Genomic DNA, 24,080 nt, shown 5'->3' with positions numbered 1-24,080 from the left:
ACATCCCACTATGTTACTTAAATTTTGTTTATCATATAGTTGTTTTGTGTCTAATGCAAACATTCTCTACAAAGGATTGACCTATTACTGGAATTTGGCTGGCAGAAATGAGAATTTACTCTTTCACTCTTCTCACATTTTCTTTAGAAATACCTTATTTATCTTCTGCCAACAAAGTAGTTTTATAAAAGACCAAAACTGCTAAGTTAAATGTTAATACCAACTATTCCAATCAAAATAATATCTCAAACACAATTATCAAAGTATATTGCAATATAATTCTAAAATCTGGGAGTCAAATTTTTAAAATATATTAATAAATGTGGACAAAGCACTGTAAAATATTGGAAATTACCTAGAAATTAGATAAAATAGAGTAGCTATATAAATGATAAAATAATTTTAGGCATCAAATTACATTTACAGAGAGGTTGTAATAATGTCTGGCTAAGCTTCTGCTATGATAATGTGTGAAGTGAATAGAATGTATTTCACAATCCTATACCTAAAATACATAAAAGTGAATAAAAATATTGCTTAAAACAAAGCAAAATATGAACAATGGTTTTTCTGTTATGTATTTTTAGGTAATTTGAAATATATTTTTGCAGTTTTCTCTTGCTGTATTAGTTTCACAATCATAATAACTTTCTTAAAAGGTAATTCATCTGACTGTGCAGTAAACAAATCTATTTTCCATATGCAATCTTAATCACATGAATGCACAGTTTAATACAAAACTGCCAAGAGAAAGTGTAAAACATAGTGTTCTATGGGAACATATATCAAGCTTCTAGCAATATATATATTTTTTTAAATATGGTGCTGTAGTAGGAAGTTTCATCATATTGTGCTGCATTTTGCAGACTGAAGAAACAAAACAATGCATGCTAATACATTTTGAATAATACCATTTTATGATTAAAATATTTTCCCATGCTAAAAATATAACTGAGAGTAAAAACTTATATATCACTTAAGGCCCAATTAAGTCTCAAATCCATATATTTATTTGCTAATAAATAATTGAATCTTCTGTAGAGATGAATGTGAAGCTTTTAAATAGATTTAAACTTAAAAACATAGCTATTGTTCTGTTTCACCTCTGACATGTAAAGAGCTTGGAAGTCATCACTCCCTTCCCTACAACAAACATAAACTGGAAAAACTGAAATTCAGTGGCTTATATTGAACCTATAAGAAAACTGAGGTCACAGGGGGAAATCACTGTCTCCAATCTAAAGGGACTGGTGCAACTAGAGACACAGCAATCAAGACCCATTTACCTGAAGCAGATGCCACTGGATCTACAAACTAGTAACAAGACTTAAATGTGTGGATTGCTGAAGTTTAGTGGGTCGGCGTGAGAATTGGGAACTCCCAGGAGCTTAGTTTTAGGGAGATTCCCATGTTTTCATAGATTTTTATCACCAGAACTCTACTAGGCTTTCATGGTGAGAACCCAGAATGATCCCCTTGTGGCCACGACAAGGGAAGGGAAGACATGTGCTCAGAGCCTCCTCTTAACAAAACGCTACTCTCCAGGGAAAAAGATCTTGCCAAAATGTAATTCTGAAACCTTGTCCTTGCTGATGGAAGGGCAATCCTCCCCACTCCTGTCTTCCTTTATTACCTAAGAAAGACATTCTTTTGGGACAGGGGGAGGCATTCAAGGAAATAAATTGAGAGTGCTACAGCCAAAGAAGGGAGTAGGGGGACAGAGCCAAAAAGAGTTACACTGCTAGAAGATATATTCAAACACTCGTGAAGGCTAAATCCTGAGTTAGAGGCATACTAAATGTCTGAGATTAATTTGGAAGATTGGAGAACGCTTCTCATCTACTTGTTGCTACACCACCAACAGAACTACAAACAGTGGATTACAGGAGCATGAGCTATGGATGTAGACTCTCTAAATACTTAAGGGAGATTCAGGGCCAAAAGGAAAGATTAAAACAAAAACTTTAAAAACCTTTAACTTCTGGTACCTAGAGCTATAACAATCATTAAACACTGAATAATTATTAGCCAAGTTAGCATAAATGTCCATATTAAAGGACTATTTACCTCAGTTCCTCTTATACAATCAAATAAATCTGGCTTTCAGAAATGATGAAGCATGCCAAAAAGGTAAAAAGAAAAATAGTCTGAAGAGAGAGCTCAATCATCAGCCATATTTACATAAGATGCAGATGTTGGGATTATTAAACAGGTCCTTAAAAAATAACTGCGAGTGTAGAAATCAGTTGTATTTTTATACATCAACAATGAAACATCTGAAAAATAAATTTAAAAACCTATCTTGCTCACAATAGCACCAAGACCAATAAAATATATAGAAATAATTTAACCACAGAAGGTAAAGATCTGTACAATGAAAACTACAAGACTTTGTTATAGACACAAACAGAAAGACATCTCATGCTCATAGATCAAAAAAGTTAATATTGTTAATTGTCCATACTACCCAGAGCCATGTAAAAATTCAATTCAATTCTTACCAAGATTCCAATGGAATTTTTTACAGAAATAGAGAAAGCAATTCTAAAAGTTGTTTAGAACCACAAAAGAACCCATACAGTGAAAGTGAATATGAGGAAGGATAAAGTTGGAGGCATCACACAATTCCTGGTTTCAAACTGTACCACCAAGCTATCATAATTAAAACAGTATGGTAAATATAGATCAATGAAACAGAATAGAGAGCCCAGAATTAAACCCCCACGTATATAGTTAACTAATATTTGACAAGGGAGACAAAAACACCCAATGGTGAAAGGATAGTCTCTTTAACAAATAATTTCATGAAAACTGAATAACCATGCACAGAGAATAAAATTGGACCCCAATTTTGCACAACACACAAAAATTAACTTGAAATGGATCAATGACTTAAACAGAAGACATGATTCCATTAAGTTTCTAGAAGAAAACATAGAAGAAAAGATTGGAATTTTTTTTTTTTGATATGACACCAACAACACAAACAACAAAAGCAAAAATTAACAAGTGAGAGTACATCAAATTTTAAACAACCTTAGGAAACAACCTGAGTGTCCGTCAAAAGATGAATAGAGACATAAAATGTTATATAGTTGACCCTTGAACAACATGGGTTTGACCTGTGCAGGTCTATTTATAAGAATTTTTCCACTATATGCATCCTACAGTACTACATGATTCAAGATTGGTCAAGTCTACAGATATGGAAATTTGGATATATAGAGCCTACTGTAAAATTATACTCAGATTTTTCAACCACCTAGAAGGTGGGCGCCCCAGGCCCTGCATTGTTCAAGAGTCTATACATACGTATATACACATTTGACAATTTTATTCAGGCATGAGAAAGGAGGAAATCCTGTCATTTGTGACAACATAGATGGACCTTGAGGACATTATGCTAAGTGAGATAAGCCAGACAGAGACAGATAAACACAGTATGATATCACTTATATGTAAAATCTAAAAGAGCCAAACTGATAAAAACAGAAAGTAGAATGGTAGTGACCAAGGGCTGGGGGATGGGGGAATAAAAGAGACTTTAAGGATACAATAGTGATTATAGACAACAATGCTGTTGTATAAACATCAAGCTTACTGAGAGACTAGATCTTAATTATTGCCACCACAAAAAAGAAATGATAATGATGTGGTGTGATAGAGGTGTTAGCTAGTGCTAAAATGGCAATCATACTGCAATATATAAGTATATCAAATCAAGGTTCTGTATACAATGTTATATGTCAAATATATTTCAATTTAAAAAACTATGATTATTATGTTAGGGCTCTAATGGAAAAAGTAGACAACATGTAACAGCAGATAAGTAATGTGAGCAGAGAGAGAAAAATTCTAAGAAAGAATCAAAGGAAATGTTACAAATCAAAAACACAGTAACTGGAATTAAGAATGCCTTTGATGGAATAATCAGTAGACTCCATAGAGAATAGAAAAGATTCAGTAAGCCTGAAGTTACGTCAATAGAAACTTCCCTAAATGAAATTAAAAGAAAAAAGAAAGAAACAGAGCAAAGCACCCAAAAACTGTAAGAAAATATCAAAACATGTAATGTGCATACAACTGGAATACCAGAATGAACAGAAAGATTAGAGCAGAAGGAATATTTGAAGTTACATTTCCAAAATTAGTGACAGACATAAAGCAACAGACCCAAGAAACTCAAAGAACAAAAGGACGGTAAAATGATAATAATTAAAACACACACACACACAAACACATATGCACCCCTAAATGTATCATATTCATACTGCAGGAAACCAAAGACAAAACAAAAATCCTGAAGGAAGCCAAATGAAGAAAAAAAAAAAAGTACCTTACTTAAAGAGGAACATGGTTAAAAATTGCAGGATACCTCTCATTGGAAATTATATAAACTTAAAGAATTTGGGGTGAAATATTAAAAATGTGGAAAGATAGAAAATCCTACCAATGAAGAATGCCATATCTAGTGATACCATTCTTCAAATGTTAAGGAGACATATTTCCTCAGACAAACAAAACTGAGGGAATTCATTTCCAGCACGCCTGCATAATAATATGTTTAAAAATGTTCTTCATACATAAAGAAAATTACATAAATCAGAAAATTTTATCTACATATAAGGAAGTACTTTTAGCAATAAATAAATAAATAAATGTTTACTATTAATATTAAATATTTAATACATAAAACTAATATTTTATTTTTCTTATTCTAAATGACAATGGTTTGCTTAAAGTAATAACAGTAAAAATACACTTGGTGATTGAACGTATAAATAAGAGAAATGAATGACAGCAACATGACAAAGGGTGAAAGGGAGGGGTGGGGAATACCCTGTTATAAGGTGCCAGCACTACATGTGAAGACTGGTATAGTGTTATTAGAAGGTTGACTTAGATTAGTTAAAAATTTTATTTTGTAAAATCTAGGCACACAAACATTTCATAAAAGAAGCATAAATAACATTCTGAGAAAAGAGATGAAATAAAATCATATGAAATGCTCAACTAAAACCATGGAAGGCAGAAACAGAGGAGAAAATGGAGCAAAATACAAATGTAACAAAACGAAAATGGTCACAGAAAGGGTAAATGTTAATCCAACTATATTAATAATCATGTTAAGTGTGAATGGTCCAAAACGCCAATTCTAAGAGATTGCTGCAGTGGACCAAGAGAAAAAAAAGACTTAATTATACGTTGTCTATAAGAAGCCCTCTTTAAATATAAAGACTCAGGTGAAAAGTAAAGGTGTGGAGAAGTTACGTCACATTTATGGCGGCATTTATATTGAGAAGCTTGGTTGTTACTTTTGCTCATCAATGCTCACTTCTCCTCTACTTCTGGAACAGAAGAATGTTGTGTTTATACAGCCTCTTAATCTTAGATGTGACCTGTCACAAAATAATAATAGTAAAATTAAAGAGGTTAAATAACAGTGAAAAAAAAAAAGGAAAAGAAAAAGAGAAAGATCTAAAAATCAGTAACCTAAGCTTCCACCTGAGGAAATTAAAAAACAAAAAGCAAATTAAACCTAAAGCAATCGGAAGAGAGAAAGTTCAAAAAGTTAGACCAATAAAACTGAAGACAGAGTATCAGGTCAACACAACCAAAAGCTATTTCTTTGAAAAGATCAATAACTGATAAACTTCTAGCCGGGCTAACCAAGTATTAAAGAGAGAAGAGAGAAGTTATATGTGAGAAATGGAAAAGGGATCATCATTACTATCTTATGGACATTAAAAGAATAATTAGAAATAATATGAAAGATTCCCTGACCACAAGCTTGATAACTTGGGTGATGTGGACCAATTCCTGGAAAGATAAAATCCACCAAATTCACTCAAGGAAAAACAGATACCTGAATAGCCACATGCCTATTAAAGACTTGAATTAATAATGAAAAGCCTTCTAAAACATCAGGCAGTAGGCCCACATTGTTTTAATGGTCAATTTTACTGAAAATTTAAAGGAGAAATAACATCAATTCCGTGAAATCTTTTCCAGAAATAGAACAAGCGGGCATTCATGTTTATGAAGCCAGCATTACCCTAATATAGAAGATATCACGAGGTACTACAGGAGAGGAGACCATACACTAATATCTTTAACCAACACAGATGCAAAATTCCTCAACAAAAACCAGCAAATTGAACCCTAACTTTAAAGCATAACACATCACCAAGTGTTGCTCCAGGGATGCTGGATCAACACTGATAAATTAATAAATGAACGTCATACCAACAGAGTGAATATGAAAACAAGCCCATGATTATATCAAAGACGCAGTAAAAACATTTGAAAATACTCAATACCCACTCTATCAATACCAGGAATAGAAGGAAATTTTCTTAGCCTAATAAAGCAAATATATGCAAAAACTTCAGGTAACATCATAGAAGATAAAAAGGAAGGTGAAGCAGAATACAACTAGTTCTGGTCATCTCTTGGAGATCATTGGGAAAATCCCCATTCTAAAAAAATACATTAAAAGACAGTAATACATACTAGAGAATAAAGGTTTCAATCATTCCAGTCTGATTTTAATAGTGAAAATTTGAAATCACCTATAATGGAGGTCAAAAAGGAAAATTGCACATAGCGGTGGTCAGATTTAATGCATTAGAACTAACATCGTACTTCATTTACATGCCACACTGCAAAGATGTTTAAAGATGGTAAGGAAAGGATATTCAGCAATCACCACTTTCATAGGACAGCTTTCCCCTCTCCCTTCGTCCTAAAAATGTGCACTTATGCAATTCATGTAGCACAAAGTGTCTATTTCCTCCACAGCCTTATATTCAAATTCTTATGCAAAACGAATAAAGATTTTTCCTGAGGAATCAGGAAAAATAGTAGGTGTTCAAACTGAGACATGGAAGTATTGTCATAGTAATTTTCCTTACAGACACCAAGCCTTATGGTGACAATATATTTTGAATTCTGATTTTTCTTATCTATCATAATATAATTTACATATTCTGTATTCTGATCTAAAAATATTACTTAATTTCTCTGAGCTTTAGCTTTTTCCTTCTACAAAATGAGGCATCTATGTCATTTTCAGTTTTCTTCCGAGTAAGAGATGCTTGTCATGCTGTCAGATTTATTGATCCAGGGCAAGTGATGCTAACTGATGTAATAAAGGACCCCAGCATTTCAGCAGCTTAATAAAATATAGCTTTAGATCTCATTTATATTACCATCCATCTGGTTGTTTAATAACCTCCTCATAGTGTGATTCAGGGAGCCCAGTTTTTTCTGTCTTCCTGGGACTCCTCTGGGTCCTCTACTGCACTGTGCTCAGTAGACTAAAGCAAAGAGAGTGGTCAGGGAAGACTGTTAGGGACCAGGTGGAGAGATACGGCATTTTTTGTTTGAGATCACATTTTATTGACCAAAGTTCTATCATATAGCCCCAAACTAACTGCAGAGGAAGATGGGAAAAGTAGTCTTCCTTTGTACGTAGGAAGAAAAAATGGGATTAGGGAACTTTTAGCTGGCATCTGCTGAACTGTGGTTAAAAACATACCCATGGGAGTCTGATGGCCTGACTTAGAATCTTTGTTTTGCCCTTTTCCTTGTTGAGCGAATCATGCAACTTCTTTGGGTCATAATAGAATTCACAGGCTTGTTGTGAAAATTCAATGAGTTAATTTATGTAAAATTCTTTGAAAAGGCTTTGCACCTGTTAAGCACTCTGTTGGCTGAATTGTGTGTCCCCAGAAGTTCATACAGTGAACTCTAACCCCAGTACCTCAGAATGTAATTGTATTTGGACATAGGTCTTTAAAGATTTAATTAGATTAAAAATGAGTTCATTTGGGTGAATTTTAATCCAATATGACTGATGTCCTTACATGAAGATGTTTGGACACAGACACACACACACAGGGAAGACTATGGGAAGACACAGGGAGAAACGGCCGTCTACGTGTCCAGAAGAGACCTGGAAGGTATCTTTCTCTCGTGGCCCTCAGAAGGAATCAACCCTGCCAACACCCTGATCTCGGACTTCTAGCCTCTGGGCACTGAGAAAATAAATTTCTGTTACTTAAACCACCCGGAATGTGATACTTTGTTATGGCAGCTTTGAGGACTAATGCATTCACCATTATTATGTGTTAGCTATAGACTTCTCCTGGGAAACAGGCCATTTGATCTCTTTATGTAAATTTAACCTTTATGTAGAAGGTAACTGGGAAATACTAATCTCTCCTGGAAGATAGATCTCATCTGACACTTTCATGGAACTAAAGCCTTTCTCTTTCCTTCAGTAAAACCGTGAATATCTAAAGCATGCAATGCAATGCAATTCATATTGTGGAAGATGGAGAATTCCCTTCCTCCTGCTGCCATAGTCATTACAACACTCACATTTAATTCCCATTGCTCCAATTTGAGCTGTGTGCTTTTCCCTGAATCAATCATCGTGTATTAGAAGCCAGAAAACACCTTAATCCAGTTTAAGAAGCTCAAGCATCATTTATAGCTGTAGCTAAGGCCACACTTTCGGGTAAGAAATAATCTTTCTCTTTTTCCCAGATCTTTAAAATTTTCATATATTTTATGCACAGTATAATAAGTATGAGGGATTATATATGAATTGCTTTCTAAAATATCTGACAGAAGACGGTGCAGGACTGGACTCTTAAATGATAATAATAGCAGGGTTAATGATCAAAACATCAAAGGTCTTTAGAGTTTAAAGCAATCTTAGAAATCGTCTGGTTCATCCTGCATTTGACGGATGTGCCAACCAAGCCACGGACGTGGGAAATACATGCCTTGTCTATTCTCACTGATGAGCAGGGAATTTAGTTCAGGTCCCCCGACTCTAGGCCCTTGCTCTTTTCACTCAACCGCAACATCAATAATGAAAATGAAATCTGCTTTCAGATGAGAGGGAGAATTTACTGGCATGAAGCATCAAAACTGTTCTACTTTTTACCGGTCAAAAGAAATCAGTTTTTGTTTTGCTCTGCCTTCTGTATGACTAAACATAATTCTTCCATGACGGCAAGTGACCTCTCTCTGAATACTAATAAATTGAAACAGCATCACAGGCAAACACGGCTGTCTGTGGTGTTTGAACTATCTAATCACTTGTGATGACGGAGCAGCTAACCGACCCCAGAATGGTGACAAAGACAGAAGATTGCGTACGGTCTTACTACAGACGAGTCCTTAACACTTACCTTGTAAAAATGATTTTAAATAATCCTACTTTTAGAGAGATGTCAAATTAAGACTCTGCTCGTCTGGCCTAAACAGTGAGTTCCCATTTCCTTAAATTGTTCAAATCATTTAAGCACATTTGGAGACTAACAGAATATAAAATAATAGTGCTTATTCCTTCAGAGGGGAAAGGCATCATGTTCCTGTTACATTCAGCAACAGAACTATGTCAAATTTTGTTTCCTCTCCTACAATAAATCTATTGAAACTTGAAGAGAACGATTTAAAATATTATTCTGCTTTTAATAAGAAACACTTAGGTGTATGAATCACATACATTTTTTGAACAAAAAGTCTAATATTGCCTTAACATCTTTCTAGGAAATTGTTCAAGTTAACAAAAAACACAGTAAGTGGAAGTATCTCTCAGGGGAAAGTGATGTGTTTTACTTAAGGATCCTTCTGATTTGGAGAAGCAAAAAGAACAAACTTTTCTTGTAGCAAGAGAAATATGAAATTTTGAGTAAGGTATGTTTTCCATTCTAATAGTTCAGGCTTCCTCTATTCTATTGATGATATGCCCATGAAAGCACAATTTCAAAACTATTTAACCTTTCTTCCCACACAGTGGCAGACGGTGGAGTCATCAAGCTTTAGGAAATAGGAGAATAACATTGATTTTGTCTCATTTCTATAGGTTTAGAGTACGTCTGGTGCGAAAGAGGACAAACTGTATTATTCAGCCAGGACCATTTTGTATTTTAAAATGTTTCCTGTTATTTTAAGCCGAGCCATCCTCAGTGTTTCATTAAAAAGAAAAAAGCAATATTCCTCTTCTAGACCTTTCTGGCCATTTGACAGAGTGATCTAACTAAATCTATGAAATCTCCCTGAAGTGGTGACTGGAAGCTCTGCTCCAATTCTTTTCCTTTACAATGACAGAGATATTTCTCACAAATGATGAGAACGTGATTATTACCCTTATTTGCGTGGAATCCTTTAGCAGCACAAAAAACATCTTTTTCACCCAGTGTGACTTTGAACAGGCAGGTACTTTGCTTGGCAGGAGGGATAATCACATTGACTGATCTGAACTACAGGCTTAGAAAAATCGATCTCCAGGGAGAAGCAACAGCCCTGCTTCAATTCTGACTCACATCTTGGAAGAAATAAAGTGGACCATTTCTTTAAATGGCTTCTCAGAGTCTGCACAACATCTGAAAAGACTTCCATTTAATCACGCTTTCCTGTATATTAGTTACTTGTCTATTAATGCCACCGACATTAGCCACACAGGAACAAGGGGCAAAACTATGGCAGCGATACCAATTAGAGCTGGTTAGCTCTGAAATGTTATGGAGACTAAATAAACCTGTCCCAAATGAACCACCGCAGGAAAGGCCAGTCTAGTTTTCCTGTTTATTAACAGAATGACCTTTCTCCTACCCTTATCTTTGAAGAGAGGGAAGTCAAACTGTGAAAACAGCTTTTAATTTATTTATTTACAATCAGAAAAAGATGAAAGGTCCAGAGAGTCTTTCCCTTTGGTCATCATAAACCTTGTCCTGAAAAAAAGCAAATCTTTTGCTCATTTAGTAGAAGGATGGCATTAACGGTTCCAAGTCTCCCGCTGCCTGGAGTTCTCTCTGCTGATGTGGCTCTGCCCACCCTGCTCTCTCATGTCCTGGTTAACACCTTACCTTTAAAGACTCACTTCAAAGTGCATTTCCTAAATGAAGTATTTGTTAAATACTGCTCCACTTCCCCGCCACCCCGCAACCCCCAAACCTGACCATGCCTTCCTATATACCCTCCTGGTACATGCTTCAACCTCAATTCTAAACTCTCTTCAGCATTCTCCCTCTTTGAGAATGTAAATTATTTAATAGCAGGCAACCTGCATCACTTGTGCTTGGTTCTCATTCTCTCATGTGTTGTCTGGCACATTGTCAGTGATTAACTTGTATCTGTTGCCTTAATACACAGGTTAATGGACAAAAAATACAATTTTCTCCCTATGTGTTTATTTTATATCTGTATGTGTACACACACAACACACACATGCACATATATAGCTTCTATATTATCACATTGACCTATACAATTAGAAAGAGTATTCAGTAAGGTTCTAATATGGAAAAATAAAGCCATTTGGCTACATTGTTCTATCTGCTATGGTCTGTTCTGGACTTCTCTTCTTGCTTGGTCCAAATTACGCTATTCCAAATTCCTATTTGGAATCTCCTGCAATAATTTGCCCCTCACTGATTATATTATTTTCATGAAACGGGGACCTCATCTTTATTCTTTGCCAGTGAGTGCACATAAACTCACTTGAAATGCATTCTGTATCCTCTGATCCTGGGGAGTTGTCCCTACCAAGCCTCCTTGCTTTTCTTTTATAGTCAGAAATGACTACAAGTTCTGTTTTTCTTTATATGCTACTGCTCTGCTCCTGAAAAAATTTAGGAGAAATGACTTCAGTTCCTTTAAGCACACAAATTTTGGTGTGAAGAGAACAGTTAACAATGATTTGCTTGCATGTGTAGAATATGCCTTAGGAAACTCCAGTGTATGCCTTAGGAAACAACTAGGAAAGCAGGAAAAAAAAATCTATCAGGTTCAAATTCAACCTGTAATTTCAAAAGTAAATATTCAGTAAGTACAGTGATGATTGAATGATTTAATACATAGATAGTATTATTTTAAAAAGAGAAAAAAAAAAGATGACCTGGTGTTATTCATCATGATGGTTTATTTCTCCGCATACAAGCTTGGTGCTTACTCTCTAAATGCACTAATTGCCCCAAATCCCAGATCATTTATATCAATCTTATTTGTCCAGAGTAACTCTCAACACATTGAAGACAGAGTTTTCCTAGGTCTGATAACTCAGGAATAGCTCTTTTTCTTGGAAATCCTAAATTTCTTCCTCACAGGTAATTTCTTCAAATTGTCTTCAAATAGAGTTACAGTCTATGGTAACTGATTAGTGCACATATTCCTCTGAAAAAGTTGCCTGATGGTCTGTCCATTCATCCAGGAATGTCTAGGCTTTCCGTTGGCTTGATCAGTTGGGAAGATCTCAAATAAAAAGACATGGATTTTAAAAAGTAAGCGAACACAAAAATTCCTTCCAGTTATAATTCTTTTAATCCTCTGCTACCCTGAGTTCAACTGGTCTATGAAAAAAATGATGTCAGTTTTGAATGACAATGATGTCTCATCTTTGAAGATCAGAAATCTATGAGAAATTGGATTAGATCAGTGGTTCTGAAATCTTAGATCAATTGGGTGTCTTTTTTAGCCTTTTTCAAAAAGCAGTTTCAGGTGTACAACAAAATCAAAAGGAAACTATAGAGGTTTTTCATTTGCCGCATCCCCACACACCTGCATAGCCTCCTCCATCATCAACATCACTCACCAGAAAGGTGCATGTTTACCAACAATGAACTAATATCAACACTTCATAATCACCCAAAATCAAGTATGCATTAGGGCCAGTTCTTACTGTTGCACATTCTGTGGGTTTGGGCAAATGTTTAATGACATATCCATCGTTATAATATCACACAGAGTATTTTCATTGACCTAAAAATCCTCTGTGCCCTGTCTATTTCTCTCTCCCTACTCACCCCATCATAGCAACCACTGAGATCTTTTCTCTTTACTGTTTCCAAAGTTTTGCCTTTTCCAGGATGTCATACTGTTGTAATCACACAGTAGGCAGCCTTTTCAGATTGGCTTCTTTCACTTAGTAATATGCACTTAAGCTTCCTCCATGTCTTTTCCTGGCTCGATAGCTCATTTCTTTTTAGCAATGAATGATATTTTGTTGTCTGGACGTACCACCGTTTATTTATCCATTCACCTACTGAGGGACCTCTTGGTTGCTTCCAAGTTTTGGCAGTTATGAATAAAGCTCACTTGGGTGTTTTGAAAACAAAACAAAATAAGACAAAACAAACCCCAAACCCAGCACCTTAGACCACTGTTCCTCAGACTTTCATGTGCATGGAATTACCTGGGGTTCTTTTAAAATGCAGGTCTGGGGCGAGATGAGGCCGAGTTTCTGATGTCTTCTTAGCTCTGGGATGACATCCGCCCTGCATGCCCAGGGCACACCTTGAGTATAAAGACCTTAGGGGCCACTTGAAACTTACAGAAAAAGGGTGTTTCATAGTGACTGGGCACTTCATGCTTTAAATAAGCTTCCCTAATGGAATATATTTAACCAGTTAGCCTCAATGGACCAGCATTTGAAAACAAAGGGAATATATGATCTTACATTGACTTTCAAGCTTTTGTGATTGTTTTTTTATTGTTGTTTTATAGAAGCAATATTCTAACAGGATGCCTTTAACACAACACTTCAGTTGGTGTGATTATTTATTATGCATCAAAATGAATATGAGGAACTTGTGATTGTAGCCTAAGGTAACTTACAGGTGATACACCTCATTTATAAACTGAAAATATGAATAGCAGAAATCAGTGTGCATGCACTCTTAATTAAGTGTGCTATACCAATGGGTAAATTGAAATGATTAAATATACTTTTCCATATACAGTTTAAATTTTTTTAAAAATGATGTAACAAAATATGCTGTCACTAGCATGTGGGATTATTCCTATATTTCTATGTTATTATCAACCTCATTATTAATTATTATTAATCTCTCACATCTGACATGTTCCCTTTTGTCAGTTTTAATTATCTAATTTCAATTTGAGAAGTTTCCCTTTAACTCAGTGTCAGAAATTATGAATGAAAATATTTGAAAGAACTATGTTACATAAAGTTGCACAGCTCCTTGATAAAAGATTATCTGGGACAGAGATAAAAGACCGCTAGACTAATGATGACTATTAAATATAGTGTGGTAAGTGTCTAGAAACTCAGACGAAAATGGGCATCTGATATACACTGTCAGGCTAAGAATCATGACATTGAAAACACTAAAAATGGAGCCTCTCTCAGTTTCCAAGCAACTGATTTTATTAGCATGGTCTTTGACAATCATACGATTTAACTCCAGGCTGTAAGTTCACATAGGGAACACACTACCACCTCACTGTGCACTAATTATGCTACGGACGTAAGATTTGTCTTGTTCTTGGCTGCTGCTACACGGACAATTTTTTTTTTTTTTTTTTTTTTTGTGGAGGCCACCATATTCAATTGTAATGATAAGTTCAATAATCAATATTTGCTGTGTACCCAGTAATTATTAGGGTCCTGCAGGAAACAGAGACGAGAGCCCAGAAGAGTCTTTACATTCTGCCTGGAGTTTTTCTTGATAAAAACCTTCAGAACACATTTATCTAAAAAAGAAAGGCTTTATTCTTTTTAATTTCTTGGCATTGATTGATCATATCTCTGAGATGTCTGTCTGCTGAAAGAAAATAGAATTATCTTTCTAGCTCAATTTTATGACATAAACTGAAGCAATTATAGAGTATACGAAAATCTGATATCTTGGCTTCAGTTATATAAATAGATATTTAAAAAATCTTGATTATACCCTTTCTACTACTCAGTTAAAATTGTAATGATGATTTCTGGAGCTTTGCCTATTATGATAGTAACGTTAAATGCTTTCAAGCTATATTTAAGATGTCCTATATTTTTAACAATTAAAGTTGATTTTTTTCTTTTGTATCCTCTCTGAGTATTAACCCCTATCTCATTTGTGGCTATATACAAAGTAAGCAAAATAGCTTAACATTTAGAATCTTAGTAAGCTTCAGTAATTTTTTTACCTATTCTTTCTAAGGCTCCCAACTCCCTCTGCTCATGGTTAAATTCACAAAAAATACTCCACACTGTGGGCATCACCCTACAAAATACACTATTCCCTTTTATACAGAATGCAGCTCTCTCAAACAATCTCATTCTCCCCACATATCCACTTACTTTTGAGGCTGGTTGGGAGAATCATGGCTTTAACAATAAATAGATAATAACTGGAGAATTTACAGATGTGAAGAGAGATTTGGGACATCTTAGGAAAAGAAAATGAAACATTCATGCACAAAGAATCTTGATCTTTGATCTTGATCTCCATGCTGAAGCCTGGAATGCATTCAATAATCAGCAAAAACACTGAAGACTTTAATGCATGCTAACCTGAAGGAGAAAGCCACATGTTTGTAAGAAAATTATTTGAATCGAAATAGGCAGCACTTCTTGAAATCTGCAAAATGCCTGCTATGCTATTTCTAAGCTTTAAACAGTTTCTGACCTTGGCATAGTTAGATGTGACAAACAATTTAAGACAGAGACGACATGACTGTGCCCCCAGTGTCACTTAGTTCTTGGCCCCGTTTCCATCTTTTTCTAAGTGTCCATCTAAGTCAGTTATTTGTTTCTAATTTCTGACCTATAATACTTATTTCTTATTAACTTCTGTTTCCCTGCTATTTTGAGTTCTAATTCATTAATTACTATGAACTTTTTGCTTTCCTCAAAAATACTTTACAAAATTATGGATAGGGGATTCTACAGTTCCCAGTCTTTCTAAATTGGATTGTTATTGATCTGTAACAATCAGCAATTATTCTTCACACTGGGCTAAAAGTAGGCATGGTGCTTTTAAAAGCCCTTTTAGCATGAAAAGCATTTTCTGACTTGGCAGTCCAAATTAAAAAATAATTACTCCTGTGCGGTCACTTCACTTGCCAATTCCTCGGTGACACCATTGAACAGCCATCAATCAACAGTAGCTCAGAATACAACTCTATAATCATGGAAATGCTGTGGGGTTCTAAACTGGAGGGAGATGGAAAATAATTAAAATTATATACACTTAATATGCACATAGAAATAATATAAGTGAACAAAATGTACAGTATAAAAAATTAAGATGTTATTTTGAGGCTAGTGAAATATCATTGCCAATTACATTTGTAGAAGGGAAATTGAGAATTCAGACAATAGTTAATATACATTTCAAGAATTTTTGAAGTGTTTTAATTAAGAAAACATGAACCAGAGGGAATTGGATGTTATGCTCAATGATGAATGTTTATAAAGTAACAACGGTGAGACAGTGATTAGCATCACCTTGGGATACAGCAAATGGGGTGTTTGACCCATATTTCTTCTACCGATCAAGAGGTGGTAGAAACTTTAAAGCACAAGATACAAGGTAAAGGGTCTTTGGGGAAAATACTTGTCCAGAGTAAGAAACTAACTTGGGAAACTAGATTATTCTCCAAAGATGCAAATTTTATTCATTCTTGAGATAATTTGGGGTTTTTTTTTTTTTTGGCAGACTAGAAGAGGAAGCAAAGGTGATGGATAGCTCTGCACAGCTAGGTTTGCAACCACTAGGTATGACAAAAGGAATATATGAAAAATGACTCGTGTTAGTCCTATTATCATAATAGGGTGATATAAAGTGACAAGAAAAAAGTATTATAGATAACAGTGTCTAGCATTTCTGTAATATTATGTTATTGAATATTAATTATGCGCCTGTCAAGTTACAGACATCATCTCTGCTTACTTGAAAACTGTCCTGGTAGATAGACATGTCATTTTCATTTTACCGGTTAGAAAACTAAAGCTTAGATATGATATGTAGACACTTCTCTGTGGTACGACAGCAATTTCTGGATCAGGTCTCTCTGACTCTGAATCTTTGCCCTGGACCATGCCTTCTCATGAATGAGGGGGGCGTGGTCATGGAGAAGCTGCATCTAAAGTCAATACGTCAATACAGTGAATCCAAATAAAAAGTCAATGTCAGATCCAATCATTCCAGCACTGTCTGGGATTTGCTGAATGTGATTATTTTAAGCATCATGAAATAAACGAAAAATGACTCATCTTTCTGACCAGTATGTTTAAATAGCCCATTTAATGACCATCTTTTAAATATATGATCTTAATAAATAATTTTAATGTAAACATTATACATAATTTTAATAACTTGTTTAAAATTAAGAAACACAAGTATATTGCAATGCCTCATTACTACAAAAGAATAAACACAGTTTGATTGAGTGCCTACCAGTACGTGAATTTTACAATCCAATATTGTACAAATTAGTTTTGGAGGCTCAGAGGAATAATAGCTCTTGGAATTTCCAAAGAAATTTAGAGAATGGAAGCAGACCCTTTGGGATTCTCTAATGAAAATAGTCATGGCAGATGTGGACATTCTTGATTTTTTTTTTAAATGCCTACGATTCTCTTTGATGTATATGGGACTACATGGTCATGCACAGGAATCTCAATTAAAGCCAATTCTAGATTGCTCAGGGCTTGACTAATTAGATTATACATTCTCCAATCCCTGTCTGCTCCTAAGATACCACATATCTTTTAAAGTTCTCAACTCATGTTGGGTTTAAAATTTAAAATAATGTAGAAAATTGCAATACAATTGAGTTGTAAATAATAAGGCATTTGAAAATATTAGGTTCCCATACTCAAGAATCAGAAAAGGCTGATTTCAAACCTTGGCTCTACTACTTGTAAACTGCTATCATGGCAATTTCTTCATCTGTAATAATAAAATAAAGAATAATAAAGGTGCATCTGTGGTTTTTGTTAGGAGAAAATGAGATAACTTATAAAGAGTTCTGCACATCATTAGTGTAATGCTTGCGCCCCACCCCCAGGCTGTGTCTTATGTCTTTTCTTCTCTCTTTGCAATATCTTTTTCCAGATCACATTTTTCCTGTTAGAAATTATACCATAGATGCATTGAGCAATCATACATGTTAAAATAATATGTGATAAATAAATAAATAACAATTTCTGAACATACCTCTCAGTCTCTGGTATCTACTTGTTATTGGATTGAACGTGAAGGCAGAGGCACTTTGGTGTACGAATCTTTCCAGAAATTCTCAGTCTTGGCATCCCTGTGTGCTTAGTGATTTACTGATTAAATAATACAGGAAAAAGGTGAAGCATTTTAGAAATGACTTCTGTTCTCACTTCAACTTTAAAAATGGATGTTGTTATCTCGGATTTTACATAGTTCTTTAATATATCCCTATCTATACTTAGTGCATCTATGTATGATTAACTGAGATCACATATTTTCTCAAGTAACCAGACTAAGAATAAATAATTCCTCCACTATTATTACATATTTAAAATAGATGGAGAAGTATATTGCAAGCACCTCTCTTTTCCCCTCTTCCCAAGTACATCATGAAAATTTTCAATCCAGCAAACTTTGTTTTTGGTGTTCATGTGTGTGTGTGCATATGTTTCATATGATAGATAATTGCCTGTGAGTATTTAGCTGCTTCTGGGCAATGAGTTGAGTCACTCCATCAGCTTGATAATAGTTTGAGACATCCCAAAAACGTATGATTGGTGATGAAAACCTAATAAATAAAAATGGCATTAGGAGTAAAAAATCTGACAAGTCCAGCCAAGCTGCCTTCTTCTTAGACTTCTTGGAACCATATTTTAGGGCATTAGTGTTATTTTTTTGATAGAAATCAGTAATTTGAAAGTGGTTGAAGACACAGAGAAACTGTAAACCATCAAGAGCAGTTGGCCAATGACAGAAATTCAGAGAACAATTTAAAAAAAATCTTTTTTGGACTCCCCTTTTGTGTGTTGTTAAACTGTGATAATGCTCCAACAACTGATTATATTTTTCTTATTAATATACAGTCTGTTTACAATGTGTCAGTTTCTGGTGTACAGCATCATGTTTCAGTCATACACACACATACATATATTTGTTTTCACATTCTTTTTCATTATGGGTTACTACAAGATATTGAATATGGTTCTCTGTGCTCTACAGAAGAAACTTGTTATTTATCTATTTTATACATAGTAGTTACTATTTGCAAATCTCAAACTCCCATCTGATTACATTTTAGTTGGGGTTTAAGGCTGATGGGAATCTACTTAACAAAATGTGTTCTCTGGTTCTTTTATACAATAGCTTGTGTCTCTCAAATATAGAAAATCAACTTTGCAAACAGCTACTTGACAGTGGCTAGAGATCTACTGGATTTGACAGGTTAAAATTATTTACTCTGTGAAGCATACAAAGTTTAGTAAACATATGAATAAATTACAAGGAATAAAAATGTATAAGTGAAATCATGAAACTAAATAATGAAGAAAAGGCAAATTACAAACATGTTTTAATGAGAAAAAATAATATGTTCTCTATATGCAAGTGTATGAGATATATTAAGTTTATAGGAATTAGATGCATATAGAAATAACTCAGTTACTGTAAGATTCAAATAAGAAAAGTCCACTCATAAAATGCATTTTATCAACTGGACGCATCTGACAAATCATAGGATCATTGTTACAGATAATATCTGCTAAAGTATATACTAATACTGGGTGCTATGGAATTGTATGTGTATATAACACAGTTTCAGTATTATGGATAAAAGCATCATTTGCATATTCAGTGTTATCAAACAACTTCAGTAGCCTATATTGGAAGAATGACCATGGCATTCTGATCCACTATCTTGCCAGATCTACAGGTCATTTACCTACTGTTCATAAGTACACAGTTTATCATTCAAATTAGCTCAGTCAAGTCAACTAGATAAATAGAAAAATACAATAACTTCAGAGAGCATAAAATTAAAGCGTATGGGGTTTGGAGGGAATTTAGAGAAAGATAGTCCAACTCTCTTCCAAATATATAAATCCCTTCTGTAACCTTTAGGGCAAATAGACTTCCAAGCCTCACTTAAATGCAAATAAAAAAAGAAATGTTCTTTGCATGGATGGATAATCTAGGAACAGAGTAGAAACTCTCATTTGCTGGCATTCTCTAATTTTCAAAAAAGCCCTCGACTTTAGTATTTTCCCATCAGCATTTAAATGTGGTCTCAATCTCTTATCTATAAAAAAAATCACTGTCTTCAAATTACTACCATCTCACAGAACAAATCATCTTTATATACATTCACATTTTAACAATTATTGCATGTATTCTTCCTTTCTCTTACTACCTAAGGTTTTCGATATTATAAATATTTCTTCTTAAAATCATTCTTTTCTGTTATGTTTTGAGATCACATTTCCCTGGATTTTATGTTCTTTCTCTGTTCTCAGGCTTCCTCAGTTTCTCCTCTGGCACTCGGTTTAAATGATGCAATTAGTTGGCCTCTCCATTCCTTTCTTCACATAGTCCCTCTTGCTAACACTATCCAAAGGTATGGCTTCCATTACCATCACTATGCTGTAGATGTTAATAGGTCAGTAGTTGTTAATCTACTATGAGTTATGATCTTTGAAAATCTTCACCTGCACTTATAGACAAATGATGTCCATGTAAGTTTTATTTGTATTCAGTTCAACCCTAGCAGGGAATATCCCTGGAGCCAAAGTTCATTAGACACCCAGGTGATAGCAATTTTTATATAATGCTTTTTAAGTCGTCCAAGTCAGATGTTAACTGTACTGCTATGCCCTGGTGGAGCCAGAGCATCTAATGATGAGATATCAAATGAAGAGCTGTCATCACAAGTGGTGTTCTGTCCAACTCACTAGGTTGGGCAGGTCCAGAAACAGTCAATCATAAGATGGAAGCACTATGTCCAGAATCACATAAGCCATGTGATCTGAGGGAGTGGAATCTCATGTCATTTACCTTGGCTTCTTCTCTCCCTAAACACCCATTATGACTGTTTTGGTGCTCTGTATGTTGTGTGGGGAGGAGTAGAGGGAGCTTCTGATAAACTGCACAAGTTAGAAGCAAGCCAGCCTTGGTTCACAGAAAGGCCAGTTTGGTTGGGGCCCAAGCCAAAAATGGACCATGCTGCTTTTCAGCTTCGTTCAGGGATGCCTTGAAAGAGAGTGGAGTGGGAAATTCTCCCAGATGGCACTGTTGTGGACAAGTGGTCCATATTAAGAATACTATTGACTTAGGAGGGAAAAGCAATTGGTCAGGGGGCTAGAAAGAAACAGGTTGGAAGATCAGAAATAAGGAGTTCTGGGTAAGTGGCACTCGGCTAGACGAAGACCCACATACTCACAAAGTGTGAAGCGTAGTGTAATCTGATTTGCAAAATCTCTTTTGTTATGTTACCTATATATGTAGAAACATGTGGCATAGAAAATATCTGGCTCAATAATATTTCTTCCCTTTCTGTCAGGAACAGTTCAAAAGTATAGATAATGTTGACTTTATTTTCATCACAAAAATCCTAACAACAGATGATTTTTCATTCAGATCCCAAATCCATGTCATCTGAGCACTGAAATTTTCCAAAATGACTATCCAAATGGGTTTTTACATTCTAAGGGGATATTCTGTGTTGAGACACATCTCATAATTTTGGGTTTACCTCCTGAAAAGACTCTCAATTGCTTGTTTCGAAAATGCAAGTTCATTTAGGAGAAGTCATGACAACGTAATTATTATTTGAGCTCCTGATGAGAAATATTATCTTGAAATTTATTGCTGAATTTATTGCAGGTTTAGTTGCAATAACAGTAATAATAATAGCAATAATAAATATTGAACATTCCCATTTGCATGGATTCATATACATTAGCTAACCGCCTTTTTTTAATAAGAGTTCATGTCTATTTGAGAAAAAAATCATATTTTTGTAGGAAAGTTTGTCCATAATTTTGTCAGGACATGTGTGATATCACATTAGTGATAATGTACAATTAATAGTACTACAGCTTGTACAAGCAATGACAATCATTTATTTAACAATTATTGTAATTATTTATTCTGGTATACAGTTATAATGCAATCAAAAAGTCTACTGAACTAAAAATGAAACTACGCTTTGTACTTAATCAGACCTGAATGTTTCACGATCACCTTGTATGTTTTTATGTGCACACTATTAATAACATGGATTTAATTACCATGTGACATATGTGGCAGACTGGCTCACTATACATGTATTCCAGCAGCTTTTTAGGATAGTCCTGTGTGTCAGAGGCTGTGAGGCTAAGAACTACATTTCCTGTTCTGAGTCAATTGACCAGAGCCCATGGCTGTCTGCAACAGGATTATTTTAAATGCTTCAGCAAATGTCAATCAACCTTCCTTTGCCATCAGTTGACAGCATGAGTTTGAAAGTCATCAGATCAGGCTATTCTGTGTTGAAGGTGCATCTTGTAGGTCTTATCTCCCAAGTGATATAAAAATCTATCTAAATATTATATTATTTTGGACCAATGATCACTTTCTGTCAACACGGTGGCATCATCAAAACAACATAACTTCTTTATATTCTTTCTCTGGAGAAAACTCTAAGGAAAGTCCAATATAAATAATTTGACCAAACTTAATGTTCAGAACCTTCCTCAACAGAGCAGCCCCTTGATCTAGTCCTTGGCGATGAACCTCTGCTTAGGGACTGAGATTTTATATGTAATTGAATTAACTTCTTTTGTGTAATTTTATAGTTAGAAAGGAATGAAAGGCCTCATCAGCCAGTTCTTATCCTAAAATTCTGTAATAAATGTCTGCTGAGGACCCTCTACTGTGCTAAGTATGGATCCCAAGGTTAAGAAGACCCCTACTGCCAGCAAGAGGGGCTCCCCTAACCCCCCTTCTTTATGCTGTACAGAAGCACATGTTCAACAAAGTCATGCATTCTTTCTATTTACCAAATAGATTCAAAAGAATCTTTGCTCACAGTAAAGAAGAAAACAAAACATAATAAAAACTGTACAAACGTATGCCCATAAAACTTGCTCAAGGATACCTAATATATCCCTGCTACTTCTCCCAAATTATAAGACCAAGATGAGCTCATTTCAAACCTTGTCTCAATATTAATCCAGTGGGATTCTACATAGCAAGAGAGAGCCTGAAACAGAAGATTATTATCTGGTCATATCATTTAAAACTAGAAGAACTTATTATCATTCATATTTGAAAAATGAGGAAGAGCATTAATTTTAACATAATTCATTTTTTTATCTAGTTCACTTAGAGGATAATTTAATTTCAAAAGATCAAATGAATTGATGAGAATATAAGTTCCCTAATACTCAACAGGAGGGTATTGGTAATGAAAAGACACTTAGCTTTCATCTTTATAATGTGGTGTGCTTTAACATTTTAATGACTAGACCAATTTATATGGAGTCAAAGACTTGGCATTTGATATTAAGGTCATCCTTTCTAAAAGATCATGTTTTCTTAAATTTCATTAAACTTTGAGTATATCTTTTTGTGTTTATTTTATTTCTAGTTTACTATCCATTATATATTCCTATAATTGATGGTAGACAAGAAGCCAAAAAAAAAAAAAATAAGGCTTCCTCTTGTTTATTTTTTGATTAGAAGCATCTTTCCACAGGTACTAAAAATAAAGCCCCAGCCCCTTAAACAAGATCACAGATAATCTTTCCTTTGCATCCTTTAACAGATACAAAGGAAACTTAATTTTTTAGGCATATGTTTTAAAAATTGGTTACTGCAAAGGTGAGAGAGTCCAATGAGGAGTTAGCTCTGTCTGACGGCAATTTCCTGAAAAGGTTCATTATAAAGGGATCCATCAGATCCTGAGCATTTTCTTGGTTGACAGTCCAGGTATCTGTAGGAAGACATGGTTCTCTTCCCTGTACACTAAACACATGCATGTGCATGTCTCACACACACATATACCAAGAGGGTCATATAACAAGCTGTATTACTGACTCTACTGCAAACTGATGGAGGGATAAAGGAGCTCTCAATCTGAATACATGGATTTTAGTCCAACATCTGCTATTTACTTTGCTAATTAGTGACAGAGAAATAGGCATGCTCTTCTCTTACTGGAAAATGTACAGTAACTAATAAGAGAAACAAATAGAAAAGAAGTCCAGTATTTGTAATTGTGTATATTTTAAATATGAAAAATATTGATATTAAAAGCATAACCAAAAGAGCATTATTGCTCTGGACTTACTATTCAAG

Source organism: Camelus ferus, chromosome 8 (assembly GCF_009834535.1).
Source record: "Camelus ferus isolate YT-003-E chromosome 8, BCGSAC_Cfer_1.0, whole genome shotgun sequence".
NCBI lineage: Eukaryota > Metazoa > Chordata > Mammalia > Artiodactyla > Camelidae > Camelus > Camelus ferus.
Note: the sequence above shows the minus strand (reverse complement) of the source record.